Source organism: Myotis yumanensis, unplaced genomic scaffold, assembly GCF_028538775.1.
Source record: "Myotis yumanensis isolate MYYU_CA2020_CCGP unplaced genomic scaffold, mMyoYum1.0.hap1 SCAF_8, whole genome shotgun sequence".
Taxonomy (NCBI): domain Eukaryota; kingdom Metazoa; phylum Chordata; class Mammalia; order Chiroptera; family Vespertilionidae; genus Myotis; species Myotis yumanensis.
The window spans coordinates 77,166,184-77,184,506 of record NW_027223759.1 but is presented as its reverse complement, the minus strand read 5'-3'; the positions used below and the strand labels follow the sequence as shown (position 1 = coordinate 77,184,506).

The 18,323-nt window shown below is 44.5% G+C and overlaps 1 pseudogene; it reads left to right on the top strand.

The window, feature by feature from the left end:
* LOC139015726 (pro-glucagon-like) overlaps positions 1-13,201 on the top strand; it is a 258,761-nt pseudogene extending 245,560 nt beyond the window's left edge.
* Positions 13,202-18,323: the final 5,122 nt, after the last annotated feature.

Below are 18,323 nucleotides of genomic sequence, written 5' to 3'. Positions count from 1 at the left end.
CTTCACTGAAGTAAAGCCACCATGATTTCCATGGCCCATAAGGAGTCATCAGAATGAAATGTTAACTCCTTCTAATAGTTTCCTCATTATTATTTGCACCGGAACCATTGGTTATTATGACACCCATTAAAACAGGATACAAAGAATTTCATTCAATGTATAGTTTTATTGTAAAATGCTTGCCTTTCTTTGAATATGGCTTTTTAAATTAATAGATTTTTTTTTAAATAGGAGAGATAGAGCATGTAACTCCTCCTTAAAAAACTAGTGTCTTTTTTTCCTCATAAATATACTTATATCATGGTTAGTGAATAATGCAGATATTTTTTGGATTTTGTTTCTTAAAAGGGCATTCAGACTCTTGACAAAGAAGGGCCAGAAGGCTGACACATGTCTTTCTAAAGAGTGCTGGTACCAGACCCGGTCCTTTGGAAAATAATCAGTTGACTAAACAACAAGCAGGGGCTAGAGCCAAACGGACTTTTCATTCTGAATATTAAGGGTGTTTTGCATCTCAAGTAGAATATGAAAAATGACAGTTAAAACTAAAAGTTATTGATCTAAAAGTAATTGTTAGATGTTTAAATCAGTAGTAAATTCCCTTGGCCTTTTGCAAAAATAAAAATCATCTTGAAGATGTATAAATATAAAAAAATAAGTTGTTGAACTTAATTTGCATCTTCAAAGTAAGTCAGGAGGGGAAAATTAAGTAAGGGCAAATGCTCTGGTTTGTGGGATTCTCCTACAGGAAGCTTTTGGAAACAGATTTAAACATCTGTTCTATTAATGACTGAATGTCATCTTGCTTGAGCAAGTGAGTTAAATAAGTCACATCTTGATTTTTTTCATTTTAAATAATGAGCTCTTATGAGGTTAAAATGTGGGAATCAACTAATGATTTGTGATACCAAATAGCTTTAGAAATACAAAGATAATTCTCCCCTTTCTGGTGAATATCTGTGCCCTCAAATAAAGTGTTTCCCCAGAGGAAACAAGTTGCTACTACTTGCTGATAACCAGATAAGTAAGCGAAATCGTTTGCTTATGTTTCAGTTATGCTTTGGGGCTCATCTAGAGCCCACGTTAACTTCTTGAGTATTTAGAGCTAAAAATACACTCTTGCTTCCTCTTACATTTATAAACCAAACTGTGGATTAGTAAGAGATATAACCAGATATATCCAAATCAAATAGTCAATACCTTTGAATAATCACTTTCTAGTTGCTCTCTTTCTAATTCTTTGAGTTGTAGAGTTAGATGATTTACTACCATTTTTTCTTGTTTTTTGAGATAGGTCTGTAGAGCTATAAACTTCCCTCTCAGGACTGCTTTCATTGTGTCCCATAGGTTTTGGATTGTTGTGTTTTCATTGTCATTAGTTTCCAGGATGTTTTTAATTTCTTCTTTGATCTCATTGGTAACCCAATAAATATTTAATAACATGCTATTCAGCTTCCAAGTGTTTGAGTATTTTGGGTTGTTTTTATTGTAGTTTATTTCTAATATTATGCCATCGTGGTCTGAGAAGATGCTAGGTATGATTTCAATCTTCTTGAATTTGGGGAGACTTTGTTTGTGACCCAATATGTGGTCTATTTTTGAATCTGTCCTATGAGCACGTGAGTGGAATATATATTCCGTGGCTTTGGGGTGAAGTGTTCTGAAGATATCAATTAAGTCCATCTGATCTAGTGAGTCATTTAGGATTGCTATTTCTTTGCTCATTGTTTGTCTAGAGGATTTATCCAGTGATGTCAGTGGTGTATTAAAGTCCCCTACTATGATTGTATTGTTGTCGATCTCTCCTTTGATATCTTCCAGGAGTTTTTTAATGTATTTGGGTGCTCCTGCATTGGGTGCATATATGTTTACCAGGGTTATATCTTCTTGTTGTATTGATCCCTTTAGTATTATGAAGTGGCCTTCCTTATCTCTTGTTATGGCCTTCACTTTGAGGTGTATTTTGTCCGATATAAGCATTGCTACCCCAGCTTTCTTTTCCTTTCCATTTGCCTGAAAGATATTTTTCCATCCCTTCCCTTTCAGTCTGTGTGAGTCCCTTCTAATGAGGTGGGTCTCTTGTAGACAGAAAATGTATGGGTCATGGTTTTTTATCCATTCAGCCACTCGATGTCTTTTGGTTGGAGCATTTAGTCCGTTTACATTTAAAGTTATTATTGAAAGGTACTTGTTTGTAGCCATTTCTTTTTTTGTGTGGCTGTTTTCTTTCTGAGCTTTTTATTGCTTCTTTTTACACCAGTCCCTTTAGCATTTCTTGCATTGCTGGCTTGGTGGTGATAAACTCCCTTAGCCTTTTTTTGTCTGTGAAGCTTCTTATTTCCCCTTCAATTTTGAATGATAGCCTTGCTGGATAGAGTATTCTTGGATTCAGTCCTTTGCTTTGCATCACTTTGTAAATTTCTGTCCATTCTTTTCTGGCCTGATGTGTTTTTTGTTGAGAAATCATTTGATAATCTGATGGGGGATCCTTTGTAGGTAACTCTCTGTTTCTCTCTTGCAGCCTTTAAGATTCTCTCTTTGTCTTGTACATTTGCCATCGTTATTATGACGTGTCTTGGTGTGGGTCTTTTGGGGTTCATCTTGTTTGGGACTCTCTGTAGTTGTGTAACTTTTTTCTTCCCCATATCTGGGAAGTTTTCTGTCATTATTTCTTCAAATAGATTTTCTAATCCTTGCTGCTCTTCTTGTCCTTCTTGCAGCCCTATTATGCATATGTTACTTCGTTTCATGTTATCCCAAAGCTCCCTTAGGCTCTCCTCCTGCTTTTTAATTTTTTTCTCCAGTTGCTGTTCAGATTGAGCTTGTTTCTCTGCCTTATCTTCTAACTCAGTTATTTGGTCCTCTGCTTCTTTTAGTCTGCTGTTGAAACTTTCCATGGTGTTTTTGATTGTAGCTATATCACTTTTCATTTCTTCCTGACTCTTGCATAGGTTGTTGATTTTCTCATCCATCCGGTGAATGAATTGTATAACCATTATTCTGAATTCTTTTTCTGTCATGTTGCATGCTTCAACTTCATTAATTTCCTTTCTTGGCGACTCCTCATTGTCTTTCCTCTGGGTGTTTTGTCGTCTCTTCATTCTGATTATCTCCCGATGATTCAAACGTCGAGTTGCATGGGCCTGGGCCTTGTGCAGTGGGAGCCTCCCACCACCCTAGTGTCACTGAAGAGCTCTGACTCTGAGATGTGTGGTTGTTGTGGGTTTGTTTGAACCAGGCTTGCTCAGAGTCAGTGTTGCCAGCGCTCAATGTGGCCTCGTTCATGCCCTTAGAATCAAGGACCCTGCCTGCACAGTGCTGAAACAGAGACCCCCTGGAATGTGTTGCAAATCAGCGCCCCCTAGCGTGCGCCAGGAGTCAGAGTTCCCCAGGAATCCAATATCAGAGTCTCTGTAGCTTCGCGTGACCTCGCCTTGAGAATCAGGGTCCCTGTGTGCCCCCGCACCAGGAATTGAAGTCACTGGCTCTTAGTATGAATGAACAGGGAATCAGGATCTCAGGCGCAGGTGATAAGAAACACAGTCAAGCCGAAACCGGTTTGGCTCAGTGGATAGAGCGTCGGCCTGCGGACTGAAGGGTCCCGGGTTCGATTCCGGTCAAGGGCATGTACCTGGGTTGCGGGCACATCCCCAGTGGGGGATGTGCAGGAGGCAGCTGATCGATGTTTCTCTCTCATCGATGTTTCTAACTCTCTATCTCTCTCCCTTCCTCTCTGTAAAAAATCAATAAAATATATATAAAAAAAAAAAGAAAAGAAAAGAAACACAGTCAAGCCATTGGTGCTTGGAGCCACCTCCTGCCTAGAGAATCGGGGTCCCTGGGCCTGTGCTCCGTGGGCCAAATTCCGGGTGTTCGCACAATTGCTCCCAGCCCAGGGCTCCGAAGCCGGCAGTGCGCATAGGATCAGTTCCAGGTGCTCGCGCGTTTGCTCCCAGCCCAGGGCTCCTGGAGCAGGCAGAGTGAGCAAGACCAGTTCCTCGTGTTCCCGCGCTTGCTCCCAGCCCAGGACTCCTGAACCCGGCCCTAAGCGGGATAAGTTCCAAGGTGCTCGTGCACTTCCAGGCTAAAGTTCCTGTGGCAGTGCTGAGGCCCTGGCAAGGGGTGGGTCTATCAGTTACTATGATGCTGCCCATGAGCCTGTGGGAAAGGGGGATGGGCTCTGTTACTCATGGATCTGCCGCGGGGATTTCTGAACTTTTGGTGTCCCCAGGTCTGATGCTGTGGTCACAGGTCTCTGTCCCCAGTGGCTGCAGGGTCCTGGTATGCGTCTGAGATCAGACTGGGTGGTGCTGAGGCCAGGATCCTAGTCTTAAGCAGCTCTGTTTCCCAAGATGGCGTGGTCGCTGTGCCCCTGCCGGCTGCCCAGGAATGTCCACGCAGGGAGCGGGGTTCCGCCGCCTAAGACTGCCCGGTTTAGCAGTCCCTTAGAAGACCTGCAGAATCTAACTGTCCCTAGCTCATACACACACACACCACACACATACACACACTCCTCTATCACTTCCTTGCGCTCTCACACTCTTTCCCTCCCTACCTTCCTTCCGGTTGCCATTTTCTCCAAGTCCTTGGTTTCCAGAGTATGTTTTTTCGAAACCAAAGGAGTAGGCTATGTTGGAAAATGTGTTATATGGGAAATTATAGCTTGTTGAAATCTTAAGCTGATCCTATCTATCCATTCATTACTCACACACTGCATAGTAGATTATTTTAATTATTCACACCAACTTTTTCTTTTTTAATTCTTTTTTAAAAAATAACACTGTTTCTTACTAATTGTAAAAGTCATACATGCTCATGATACAAAATATGCAAAAAATGTTATGTATGTACTGTATATAGAATATGTCTCAGATCATTATACAGCTTCATATTATGCCTTTTATCTTAGCACTAGAGGCCTGTTGCCTGAAAAGATTTGTGCAATAGGCTTTCTCTTCCCCTGGCTGCTGGCACCAGTTTTCCTCTGGCACCAGGGTCCCAGAACTTCACTCTGGCTACAGCCTTCCATCTTCGCTCTGGACACAGGCTTCACTGTGGCTGGAGCCTTCAGTCTTTGCTCCTTGCTCCAGCGGGAGTCTTCAGTCTCCTGCCAGTGCTGCTCCTGTAGCTCCTTCCACCCCCCACCCTCCCCCTCATAGCTCGATCGCTGCTTCACCTGCAGACTTCACCGACGGGCTCCTGGGTTCCAGGGAGCTGCCTTTCTGTGGCCCGGATTTCGGATCAAGATCACGGCCACAGGCAAGGCAGCTCCTGGGTCCCTGGGGTGCTGCCTTGTCTGCAGCACGACTTTCGGATCATGAACACCGGCTGGAGGGCAGACAAAGGTTGCCCTGGTTCTCCAATCCAGGGCCCGGGGTCAGGGCCACCTTTGCCCTGTCACCCAGCTCTTGCCTGCCGCCTGGGTTTCCTATCACTGTTCTTCCGTCCTTCCCCTTTCGCCTCCCATCATTGTGCCTACATATGCAAATTCACCGCCATCTTTGTTGGTGGTTAACCAACATCTTTCTTGGCAGTCAATTTGCATATCGCCCTGATTAGCCAATGGGAAGTGTAGCGAAGGTATGGTCAATTATCCTGTTGTCTTTTGTTAGATAGGACTAGAGGCCTGGTGCACAAAAATTTGTGCACTCGGCGGGGAGGGGAGGTCCCTCAGCCCAGCCTGTGCCCACTCACAGACTGGGACCCCTCGGGAGATAACCACCTGCTGGCTTAGGCCTGCTCCCAGGTGGCAGAGGGCAGGCCCAATCCCTAGGTGCAGTCCCTTGTAGGGCTCAGAGCAGGGTCGATTGGGGAGTTGGGGCTCTGCCTCCTGTCACGCACAGAACAGGGTGGATCGGGAGGTTGTGATGCCACCCTCAGTCACGCTCAGGATACAGCCGATTGGGGGGTTGGGGCACCGCCCCCTGTCACACTCAAGGCAGGGTCGATAGGGAAGTTGGGCGACACCCCCTGTCACGCAAAGAGCAGGGCCCATCAGGGGGTTGGGGTGTTGCCCCCTGTCATGTACAGAGCAGGGCCCATCGGAAGGTGGGGGCTCCATACCCTGTCACACACAGAGCAGGGCCAATCAGGGGGTTCAGGAGCTCCCCCCTGTCACGCACAGAGTAGGGCCGATAGGGGAGTTGCGGCGACAGCCCCTGTCACGCACAGAGCAGGGCGGATCAGGGGGTTGGGGAGCTGCCCCCTGTCATGCACAGAGCAGGGGCCATCAGGGGGGTTGGGGCTCCATACCCTGTCACACACAGAGCAGGGCCGATCAGGGTGTTGAGGAGCTCCCCCCTGTCACTCACAGAGTAGGGCCGATAGGGGAGTTGGGGCACCACCCCCTGTCACACACAGAGCAGGGCAGATCAGGGGGTTGGGGCACCGCCACTGTCACACTCAGGGCAGGGCCGATGAGGAGGTTATGGCTCTACCCGTCACACATAGAGCAGGGCCCATGGGGGGGGGCAGATTGGGGCGCCACCCTCTATCACTCACAGACCAGGGCCAATCAGGGGGTTGGGGTGCTGCACCCTGTCACACACAGAGCCGCAGGGCGATCAGGGGGTTGGGGAGCTCCCCCCATCAGGCACAGAGCAGAGCTGATCAGGGGGTTGGGGCGCCTTCCCCTGTTACGAACAGAGCAGGGCAGATAGGGAGGTTGTGGCCCCACCTCCTGTCATACACAGAGATGCAGGGTGATCAGGGGGTTGGGCGCTGCCCCCTGTCATGCTGATCCTGGTGCCAGGAGGCATATTACCCTTTTACTATATAGGATAGAGGCCTGGTGCACAGGTGGGGGCTGGCTGGTTTGCCCTGAAGGGTGTCCTGGATCAGGGTGGGGGTCCCCACTGGGGTGCCTGGTCAGTCTGGCTGAGGGGCTGAGGGCCGTTTTAAGGCTGGCGGGTGACTGAAGCTCCCAACCGCTCTTTTTTTTCTTTTCTTTTTTTTTTTATTCTGGGCCAGCTTTAGCTCTGAGGCATCGGCTGCTGAAAGCAGGTTTCTGGCCTTTGTTTACCTTCTGTATTTGATATAATGTTGTGGTCCAGCTGGCTGAAGTCCGGCTGACTAAAGCAGGTTTCTGGGGTTTTGTTTAGCTTCTATATTTGCAACATAGTTGCTTAGAGTTGCAGCTGAGAGGCCGGCAAGTCAGGCGGGGAACGTTGGAGTCCGCAGTCACTGGAGCAAGCAAGCCTCCCTTTTCACATCAGCTGCCTGGCTGCCGGCCGCTATCTTGGTTGGCAGTTAATTTGCATATCTCACTGATTAGCCATTGGGAAGTGTAGCGGCCATACGGTTAATTACCATGTTTCTCTTTTATTAGATAGGACTAGGGGCCTGGTGCACGAAATTCGTGCACTGGGTGGGGAGGGGAGTGTCCCTCAGCCCAGCCTGCCCCCTCTCACATACTGGGAGCCCTCAGGCGTTGACCCCCATCACCCTCCAATCGCAGGATCGGCCCCTTGCCCAGGCCTGATTCCTCTGCCAGAGGTGTCAGGCCTGGGCAGGGGACCCTCATTTCCCCCAATCACTGGTTCTGCCCCCCGCCCAGGCCTGATGCCTCTGGCCCAGGCATCAGGCCTGGGCAGGGGACCCCCAGACCCCTCCGATTGCTGGCTCCTCCCCTGGCCCAGGCCTGATGCCTCTGGCCCAGGATTCAGGCCTGGGCAGGGGACCCCCCTCTCCCCCCGATCACCGGCTCCACCCTCACTCGGGCCTGATGCCTCGGCCAGAGGAGTTGACCCTCATCACCCTCTGATCGCCGTTCACTGGATCGGCCCCTTGCCCAGGCCTGAGGCCTCCGGCAGAGATGTCAGGCCTGGGCAGGGGACCCACAGCTCCCACCATTCCAGGCTCCACCCCTGGTACCCACAATCTCTGGCACCGCCCCTGCCAAGACCTAAGGCCTCTGGTGGGGGCATTAGTCCTGGGCAGGAGACCCCCAGCTCCCCGCGATCTCCCGCTCTGCCCCTGCCTAGACCTAATGCCTCTGGCCAAGACGTTAGGCCTGGGCAGGGGACCCCCAGCTCTCCGTGGTTGCAGGCTCCACCCCTGCCTAGACCTAATGCCTCAGGCCAAAGCGTTAGGCCTGGGCAGGGGACCCCCAGCTCCCCGTGGTTGCAGGCTCCACCCCTGCCCAGGCCTAACGTCTTTGGCCAAGGCTTTAGGCCTGGGCAAGGGATCCCTAGCTCCCCGGACTGCCGTCTCCATCCCTGCCCAGCTCCCATTCCTGGCTCCAACCCTGCTTCCCGCTATCACTGGCCGAGGCGGCAAAGGCACCTGGTTCTCTGATCACAGCTGGGGGGCAGGGCAAAGGCGGCCCCCAGGGCCGCCTTTGCCCTGCCCCCGGCTCTTAGCTCCCCACTGGGTTTCCCATCACCGTCAGTGGCAAGGGGCTTCTTCTGTCCTTTCCCTTTCGTCTCCCAGCATTGTGCGTACCTATGCAAATTAGCCGCCATCTTTGTTGGTGGTTAACAGCCATCCAGGCTGGCAGTTAATTTGCATATTGCCCTGATTAGCCAATGGGAAGGGTAGCGGTCGTATGCTAATTACCATGTTTCTTTTTTATTAGATAGGATTGTATTGTTAGCTCTTTCGTATAGAATTACAAATATCTATTAAATGTATGATATTTAATAGCTGCATACTATTTTATCTCATAAATATGCAATATTTATTTAGCTATTCCTCTTCTATTGAACACTTGAGTTCTTTAAATTTTCCTACAAAGAATGCTGCAAATAACTTTTCTCCCTACATTTTTGTACTTTTCCCTGAAGCTAGATTTTTGGTACTAAAATTACTGTGTCAAAGGGTTTGAATAAGTTTAAGTCTTTTATAATATCTTGCCAGCTTCCTTTCCAGAAAAGTCATACACATGCACACTCCGCTCAGCCCCATAGAAATACTCCCTTCATAATACCTTCCCCCATATTTAATCTTTGCTATTTTGACAGGTGAGAATAGTCTCCCAATTTTATTTCTGAGTATTAATACTATTGACTATTTCTCCTTATTTGCCATGGCAAACAACTGTTGATTACCAGCATGTGGATTATCCACCACACAGTTTGAAATTAACAAGTGGCCTTTTTCTTGGCATCCTTTAAATTTTTAATTGTCTTTGTCTTTCATCATCAGCTATCATGTAACCAGGTAATGGAGCTACATTTTTATATTAACACATGCAAACAAAATTCAGAACACAGATCAGCTGCCTAAATGACTTGGGGTTCTTCACTCTTGTAAAATAGTCAAGTCATTGCTCTCTTCTATCGATACTAGCAGAGTCATAACTACATTACTTACTTTTAAAAACTATTTATATAATCTTCTTTCAGTAAAGAGGAAGCCAGTTAAAAATCTGCTCCCAGTCTCTGATCAGATTGGCTAGGTGAATAGAGCATCGGCCTGGGGACTGAAGGGTCCCGGGTTCGATTCCAGTCAAGGGCATGTACCTTGGTTGCCAGCACCTCCCCAGTTGGGGGTGTTCAGGAGGCAGCTGATTGATGTTTCTCTCTCATTAATGTTTCTAAATCTCTATCCCTCTCCCTCCTCTCTGTAAAAAAAATCAATGAAATATATATTTTTAAAAAAATCTGCTCCCAAGATTCAGAATCAGAGTGTATTCAACTCTAACAAAACTCTGAGATTCCCGTGGCAAACAAGGTGTCTCTCATAACAACTGAAATGCTCAAGGCACCTGCCTTTCAATTTCATGTGGTCTTGTGTTTTCAAGGTGCTTCTTGAGTGAGTCCACTCAAGAAGAGACTTAGTTGCACCAATCACTGTTCTTCACAGCTCATTCGCAGCTCACCAGGCAGACTCGCTCAATGATCTGGATCAGATAAATGAAGAGAAGCGCTACGCCGAAGGAATGATCATCAGTGACCTCAGCATACTATGGCAGGCCTTGAGTGACCAGAAGTTCGTGGATTGGTTGCTGGCCCAGCTCAAGTGAGAGTTTAAACCTAGGCCCAAATTTGCACACAAATGTGTTACTTAACTATGTCTAAAATATCTCCTGACTTTCATTATGTTATTATGCTCATCAAATAGGGCGTATAAGCTCTTTCAGCTTTGATGATTTCAAGGTTGGTGATGCTATCCTGCATATTATGCCTCTGAAAGTCCCACTTCTCACCCTGAAAATGCCTTACCCACCCTGTAATGAAACGTAGATTTTAAATCATTTTCCCCACTGTGGTCTTAGCAATATTTACTCTCTTACCCATTTTCTATTAAAATTGAAAGCTGACTTTTTTAGACATGAACTGTGAGGAATCTATTTTTTGACCAAAAGATAAGAGCAAATTCAACATTCCCGTGTAGGGTTCAAACTCATGACTGTAATCACATTTAAAGTAACCCCTAGCCAAGGTAATCGTGGTAAGGAATGGAAAGAGATGCAGTCATTTTCTTGTAGAATACAATCCAAGATACACATTTAAAATTATAGCCTGGCTGCACCGCATAAAGAGAGAAGAAGGCAAATAAGAGCACAAGCCCTTCGTAAGACATACATTTTAATGTTGGATTTTCGTTGACAGTATTGGGTTTTATGATGCATGTAGGCTACTGAGGGAAATCTTTCACAAGGATTTCACCGAGATGGTGGAATTTCACAATTTCTTTGGACAGTGGCCCACAGGGGAAGGGAGTTGTGCATCCAAGGTAGCTGAAGGAATCTAAATATCAGGATAAGGACATAGATTTGCCTGGAGAGAAAGAGAGACAGAGAGAGAGACAGAGAGAGAGAATATGGGTCAGATGGAAGAATTGGAGAGACAGAGTGGTTTACCAAAAGTTCTTAAAGTGGAAGGGCATGACAGGAAAGATGGTAGTCATGGTCAGAGCAGACACTGGGAGAAGTCCCTGTTAGTGACTATAGACATGGCCATTGGTGAAATAAGGGAAATTTGAAAAAAAAGAAAACAATTATCCTCATTTCTGGAAAGGGAATGCTACAATTTGGTAACCTATTGTAAATTCATCCTCACTCTCAGGCGGTTTCTGTTGTGTGTTTAAGATGAGACCTTCCAGGGTAATAGATGCAGGAGGGCAGCTGGTCAACCACCTACACAGATCACATTTGAGGATGATATGGAGTCAGCATCTTAGCTTTCCTCACTGCTGTCCCATCACTTGTTTCCTTTCATCCATTATCACATGATCCTTTTGATGACATTTTGAGATGTTCCCTAGCTTTCCCTTGACTCACTTAACTATGTCTGATCCCGTAAGTATTAACAAACAGCTGCCTTGTCTGCAAGCTGCATAACATATTGGAGAGTCCACATACACTGAGGCGGAAGTAAATGCAACAGTAATAATCAATGGCATGGATAAGCAGAAGAGGTGGAAATGGGTGTGCTGAGTGGGCCAAAGCTCCCCTTAACTGCTATTATCTCTCGCCCATCAACCGTCCATTCAGATACTTCATGTAGTTTCAGGACGAGTCTCCTAACTACCCTCATCTCTTAAATCTCCCTCAGTCTCTTCAACCCCAACCTGCCATACTTACAGGTGAGAACCATATTGATAAAGAGACAGATCTTCAATGTAACGTTCACATTTCTATCAGGAATGGCATTGCCAAATGTCATGATGAATATGAGAGACACGCTGAAGGGACCTTTACCAGTGATTTAAGTTCTTATTTGGAGGCCAAGCTGCCAAGGAATTCATTGCTTGGGTAGTGAAAGGCCTAGGAAGACAAGAGTTAAGTCTGTACACTCTTATTTAACTTTAATTTTTTATTTTTGCATGATGTTGAAAAGTTACACTACAGTTATCTATTTATTGATTTGAGTTATAGAAGCAATTAGTATAGTCTCACAAAGTAAGGAACTAACTCCTATTGGTGGGAGACAATCTACAAGAATTTAATATGTTTTATCTGTAGTATCAAGTATTAATAATAGAGTCAGACAGGTGGTATTTGTATCACACATTAGACTTGTGTTATAAGTAGGCTATTCATTTGTCAATCCAAGACACTTTTGAGAATAGGGTGCTATTGAAAACTACATCAGGATGATAAGCTTAAACTAGAAATACTAGGGATAATGAAAAAAAGAAATAATGCTGAAAACTTAAAGTTTGACTTTAAGTATTTACATATAGGATCAACATATATTTGTGTTACTGTTTAGCTAATTAACTGATACAGACTGAAAGGTATTAAACTTAAGATGTTTAATGAAATGACACTCAAAATATAAATATGTGCAAAAGTCCATATATTTAACAACATCCCCATTTTTATGGGACTGTCATATAAATAGCCATTTATTTTCACAGCTGAAAATAAGATTAAGTCCGTTAGGTACCTTCTTGGATCTTACCACAACCAAACAGACCCCTGGACCATCTCATTTTCTCTTGACCATTTTGATTGACATTTGAATTATGAGAAGCAGGAAATTCATGTTCAACTCAATTTTTTGTGAAATTTAAAGCAAGCTTACTGAGACTTGGAGAAATCTTAAGACAAAAGGGATTGTATTACTATTTAGCTAATAACCTGATATTGTCACTGCTTTTTTAAACCTTGATGACCCAATTTACAAAATCAGTGGTAAAATAGTCGCTTATACTTGAGGATATTTTATGATATTTTAAAGGGGCACCAAAAATGCTGCTAATTAAACTAATAAAAACAGAAAATCTAATATAAAATTTAATCCCTTAATACTGCACTTTGCAAGGCTGTTCTAATAACCACTAGTTTTACATTTTCCTTAATTTTCAACAGACTAATAGTCTCAATAATAACTTCTGTCTTGCCAATTACTAAAATCTCTGGACCAGCAGGACCACTGCAGAAGGCATGAAGTTTTACAGGCTGGGTTTCCCGTCCTGCTCTGCTCTTCACTACCTCCAGGTTGTCCATTCTGACATGCACCAGTTCATGCAGGTTCTCACATTTGGCCCTCTGTAAACATGACATCCTGTTTTCTCAGTGACCCGCACACGTTACCAGTGATACGCAATCAGAAAGCATGTATTTAAAGCATTTAACCAAATACCGATTTTTATCCCCCTTGTCCTCAGTTCCCCAAAAGCCACTCCTGAACCGCTCGGCCGCAGACATGCCGAAGGCTCTTTCTCTGATGAAATGAACACAGTTCTCGATAATCTTGTCACCCAGGACTTTATAAACTAGCTGCTTCAAAACAAAATTACCGACAGGTGATTGCATTTTAGTGCATTCTGAAAACCATCAAAACTTTCATAAACAGCGACAGGTTGTTCCTTGTGTGAGGAGGGGAGTCTTTGCTTTCTTGGTAGATAAGCAAAAGTATGACTCATTTAAGAATACATCATTATATTTGTTTTAGATAATTACACATTTACTCATTCACCCACTTACTCCAAAATATTTCCTGAGTGTCAATTAAGGGACAGGGCATTAGGAACACAGATAAGAATAAAACATGGAAATATACATCATCCACGTGATAATGTGACATTCTATATTGCTACGTATTTTGAATTTTTAGCACAAATAAATTTGGTATTATATACTTAATGTAATAAGGATAGTAATAAAAATCTTAACACCAAAAGTAACCACTTATCTTAATGGGTTATAATGGCTTTTTATAACTATTTATACACTTTATATTCCTTGACCAGGGAACTTTAGGATGTCATCTTTGAGTGCAAATATTTGAAAAGTTCAAAAGACTATGGGATTCATAAGACAAAAAGATCAACAAATAACTTTTACCAAAATAAATCTTTAAAATATATCCTGGATAATTTAACTATATCATCTGAGTATGATAGCTCTGTTATATGACTGTCTTTTTCTTTTATCTTTAGGAAGTAAGTATGTCACTACTCAAGATCATCTTCATAACATCACCTACCAGCCACATGGGATGTTTGAAATTTTCAGTTCTGTAAATTTAAGAGGTGTATTCTGAAGCCATGTTGCTTTGCATGCCAATGAATAGATTGTCTTTTAAGGTTGTGTTGTCAAAAGAGTATAAATGGAATAAACCATTATAAAACTATTGCTAAAATATCAGCTTTAAAATATAAAAGTGCAAAATCTTATTTTCTTCTTGTTTTGGATGAAGTACCCTAACCTGCTTATAGTTAGCAATGAAATTGTTTTTCTATGATATAATTTGCACATGTAAATGATTCCAATCACAGCGTCTCCGCAGTAAAATAAGGATTGGGCTGGTGGCCACAGTGGTGGAACTGGAAAGAAAACTTTCTTCTTGAAACTTTTGTCATAAAAATGCTCCTCTTTCAATATATCAAAGACATACTTAAATAAAACCTTCAAGCATCCTTACTGTTGTCTGTTTGCGCTTCTTCATGCCCCCACTCCTTCCAAACATCTCTTCTTCCTGAGCCTGAAGTCCACAACCCAACTCTGGCACCCAGGCATTGCTTCGTGTGGTTAACATTTTGAGCCAACTTTGGACACTCATAATATTTTATATAAATGTATTGTTTTCTGGCTTCTCTGGAAAGATTAGGACATCAGGCAACATTAGACCCACAAAACAAATCTGTTCTGGAGATGAATACCAGCTGCCTCCTTTTGAAGAGTGACAGCTCTTTATTGTGCCCCCTATACACACACACACACACACACACACTCACACACACACACACACACACACACACACAAACTGCACACTTATATGCGCTCACATACCCACACTCATGTAATGTACACAGTAGGCACTTTCCCCTGACCCACTTTACTTATACATATCACTTGCCTGGCACCTGCTGACATTTAAGTAACCATCATGCCCTGGGCCAGTCAACTCCCTTCCTCTCTTTTTTTATTAAAATACTAGAGGCCCAATGCACAAAATTCATGCAAGGAGACCCCCCCCCCCCCGCCCCCCCGCCCGCAGCTGTGCCTTCATCTTAAAGGTCGTCCAGAAGGACGAATGGTCTAATTAGCATATTAGGCTTTTATTATTAGAGATAATCAACATATAACATTGTTTAAGTTGTACAATGAGCAAATTTTATACATTTATTTATTGCAATATGATCACCACCAAACCTATCAGGTCACATAATGATTATTTCTTCAGGGCATGAGAACATTTAAGATCTAGTCTTCTAGCAAATTTTAAGTAAATAATACAGTATTGTGGATTTTAAGCACTATGCTCTGCATTAGATGGCAGGATTTACTAGTCTTCTAGTTGCAAGTTTGTACCCTTTGAGATTGTCTCCCCAACTCCCCACCCTTAGGCCCCGGTAACCACCATTCTACTCTCTTTTTCTATGAGTTTGGCTTTTTAGATTTCACATATAAGTGATATTATACAATATTTGTTATTCTCTGTCAGGCTTATCTCACTAGGCATAATACCCTCAAAGTTCATTCACGTTGTTGGTACATGGCAGAATTTCCTTCTTTCTCAGGGCTGAGCTGACAAAGCAAACCAACAGGAAAATCAATAAGATATGATAAACTCAATCAACTAAATACACTTAACATTTATAGTATATTGCACCTAGGAATAATAAAATTAATACTTTAAGTACACTTTAAATGCTTTAAATGTTTACCAAGATTGACTTATGCTGGATCAAAAATCTTCAATAAATTTCAATTACTAAAATTATTTAGAGTATGATCTTTTTCCCAGTGGAATTAAGCTAAAAACTAAAAAAAAAAAAAAAAAAAAAAAAAAAGATACCTTACATATTCACAACTGCTTGAGACTATGCAATCACTTCTATATAACCCATGGCTCAAAGAAGAGTTTATCCTATCTAATAAAAGACAAAAAGGGTAATTAGCCATACCTCTGCTACGCTTCCCATTGGCTAATCAGGGCAATATGCAAATTAACTGCCAACAAAGATCGCAGCCGGCAGCCAAACAACTGAAGGGAGCAGGAGGCTTGCTTGCTCCAGTGATGGAGGAAGCCAAGGTTCCCTGCCTGCCGCGGCCCGCTTCTGAGCTCTGAAAGCAACAGCACCAAAAGCAACAGAGTTTCAATTCTAAAAGCTAAACAAACCCCAGATACCTGCTTTCAGCCAGCTGTGGCCTCAGAGCTGGAGCAAGCAGGACCGCAACAATGTTTCAATTATAGAAGCCAATGAAACCCCAGACACCTGCTTTCAGGCAGCCGGGCCTCAGAGCTGGAGCCAAGCCTCAGAGCTGAAGCCGCCTCTCAGCTCCAGTGACAGCTATAAAAGGTAAATAAATCCCAGAATTAAAAAAGAGAAAAAGAAAAAAAGGAGAGGCTGGGAGCTTCAGTCTCCCGCCAGCCTAAAAACGGCCCTCAACCCCTCACCCAGACTGGCCAGGCATAACATTGGGGAGCCCCACCATAAAGGGGGTGTGGCCAGCCTGAAAACAGACATCAGCCCTCATCCAGGCTGTCCAGGCACCCAAGCGGGACCCCCACCCTGATCTTGGACACCCTTCAGGGAAAACCAGCCGGCCCCCACCCGTGCACCAGGCCTCTATCCTATATAGTAAAAGGGTAATATGCAAACTGACCCTAACAGCAGAACGACTGGGAATGACTGGTCACTATGACACACACTAACCACCAGAGGCAGACGATCAATGCAGGAGCTGCCCCTTGTGGTCAGTGCACTCTAACAGGGGGGAGATCTGCTCAGCCACAAGCTGATGGCTGCCAGTACAGCGGTGATGGTAGGAGCCTCTCCTGCCTCCTCAGCAGCGCTAAGAATGTCTGACTGCAGCTTAGGTCTGCTCCCCGCTGGCAAGTGGACATCTCCCGAGGGCTGCTGGCCTGCTAGAGGGATGTCTGATTGCCAGCTTAGGCTCAATCCCCCGGGAAGTGGGCCTAAGCTAGCAAATGGTTAGCCCCAAAGGGGTCCCAGACTGCGAAAGAGGCACAGTCCGGCTGAGGGACCCCCCCGCCCCCATGTGCACAAATTTTTGTGCACCGGGCCTCTACTAATAAAATAAAATTAAATACTTTTGAATTCTATGATAATGAAGATATAATAAATACTAACTGGAGATACAACTAAAGCAGTGCTTAAGGGTAAAGTGTACCTTTAAATACATTTGTTAGAAAAGAAGAAATTAGAAAAACAATAGCTTAACTTTTACCTAAAAAAAACTGAAAAAAAAGAATATCAACTCTCAAACAGTAAACAAGAGGAAATGAAAAAGAAGGAAATAATGAAATACACAAAAATTGGCAATAAAAGTCAAGAAAGTCAAAAGTTTGTTCTTTGACCAGATTAGTAAAATTAATAAGTTCCTAGCAAGACTAGGCAAGAAAAAGAAAAGAGAGAAAAAGTTACCAGTATCCTATATAATAAAAGAGAAATATGCAAGTCAACCGAATGGCAGAATGAACAGTTGGCAGGGGGTGGGACCGGCGAGCAGGCTAAGCTAGGACAGCCAAGGCACATGCCAGCGGGCAGAGGGAGGGAATGGCCTTGAGGCAGGGTGGGGGGGCTGCAACCAGAGGCAACGGTGGAGTCACAATAGGGGGGCCAGCACCATCCTCTGATAGGCCCATCTGGTTGCTTCCTGCAGAGGGAGGCTGGGCAGCAATGGCAGGGTGATTGGGTGGCGCCATCCCCTGATTGCTTGTCCAGTCACCTCCTGCAGAGGGAGGCCAGACATCTGTAGGCCATCTCCTGAGAACTCCCAGACTGTGAGAGGGCACAGACAAAACTGAGGGAACCCCCACCCCAAATTTTGTGTGCACTAGGCCTCTAATCTACACTAATAAAAGAGAAACATGGTAATTTGAATACGACCGCTACCCTTCCCATTGGCTAATCAGCATATCCTTATGAAAATTAACTGTCAGCCAAGATGGTGGCCGGCAGCCATGCACTGAAGCGAACAGGGAGGCTTGCTTGCTCCAGTGACTGGCGAACTCCAACGTTCCCCTTCTGAATTGCCGGCCTCTCAGCTGCAACTCTAAGCAACTATGTTGCAAATAAGAAGCTAAACAAAACCACAGAAACCAGCTTTCAGTCAGCCAGGTTCAGCCAGCCGGACTGCAATATTGTTTCAAATACAGAAGGAAAAACAAAGGCCAGAAACCGGCTTTCAGCAGCCGAGACCTCAGAGCTAAAGCTGGCCCAGAATAAAAAAAAAAAGAAAAAAAGGAGCCGTTGGGAGCTTTAGTCACCCGCCAGCCAGAAAACGACCCTCAGCCCCTCAGCCAGAGTGGCCAGGCACCCCAGTGGGGACCCCCACCCTGATCCAGGACACCCTTCAGGGCAAACCAGCCAGCCCCCACTCGTGAACGAGGCCTCTATTCTATATAGTAAAAGGGTAATATGCCTCCCGGCACCGGGATCAGTGGAGACACGAGGCT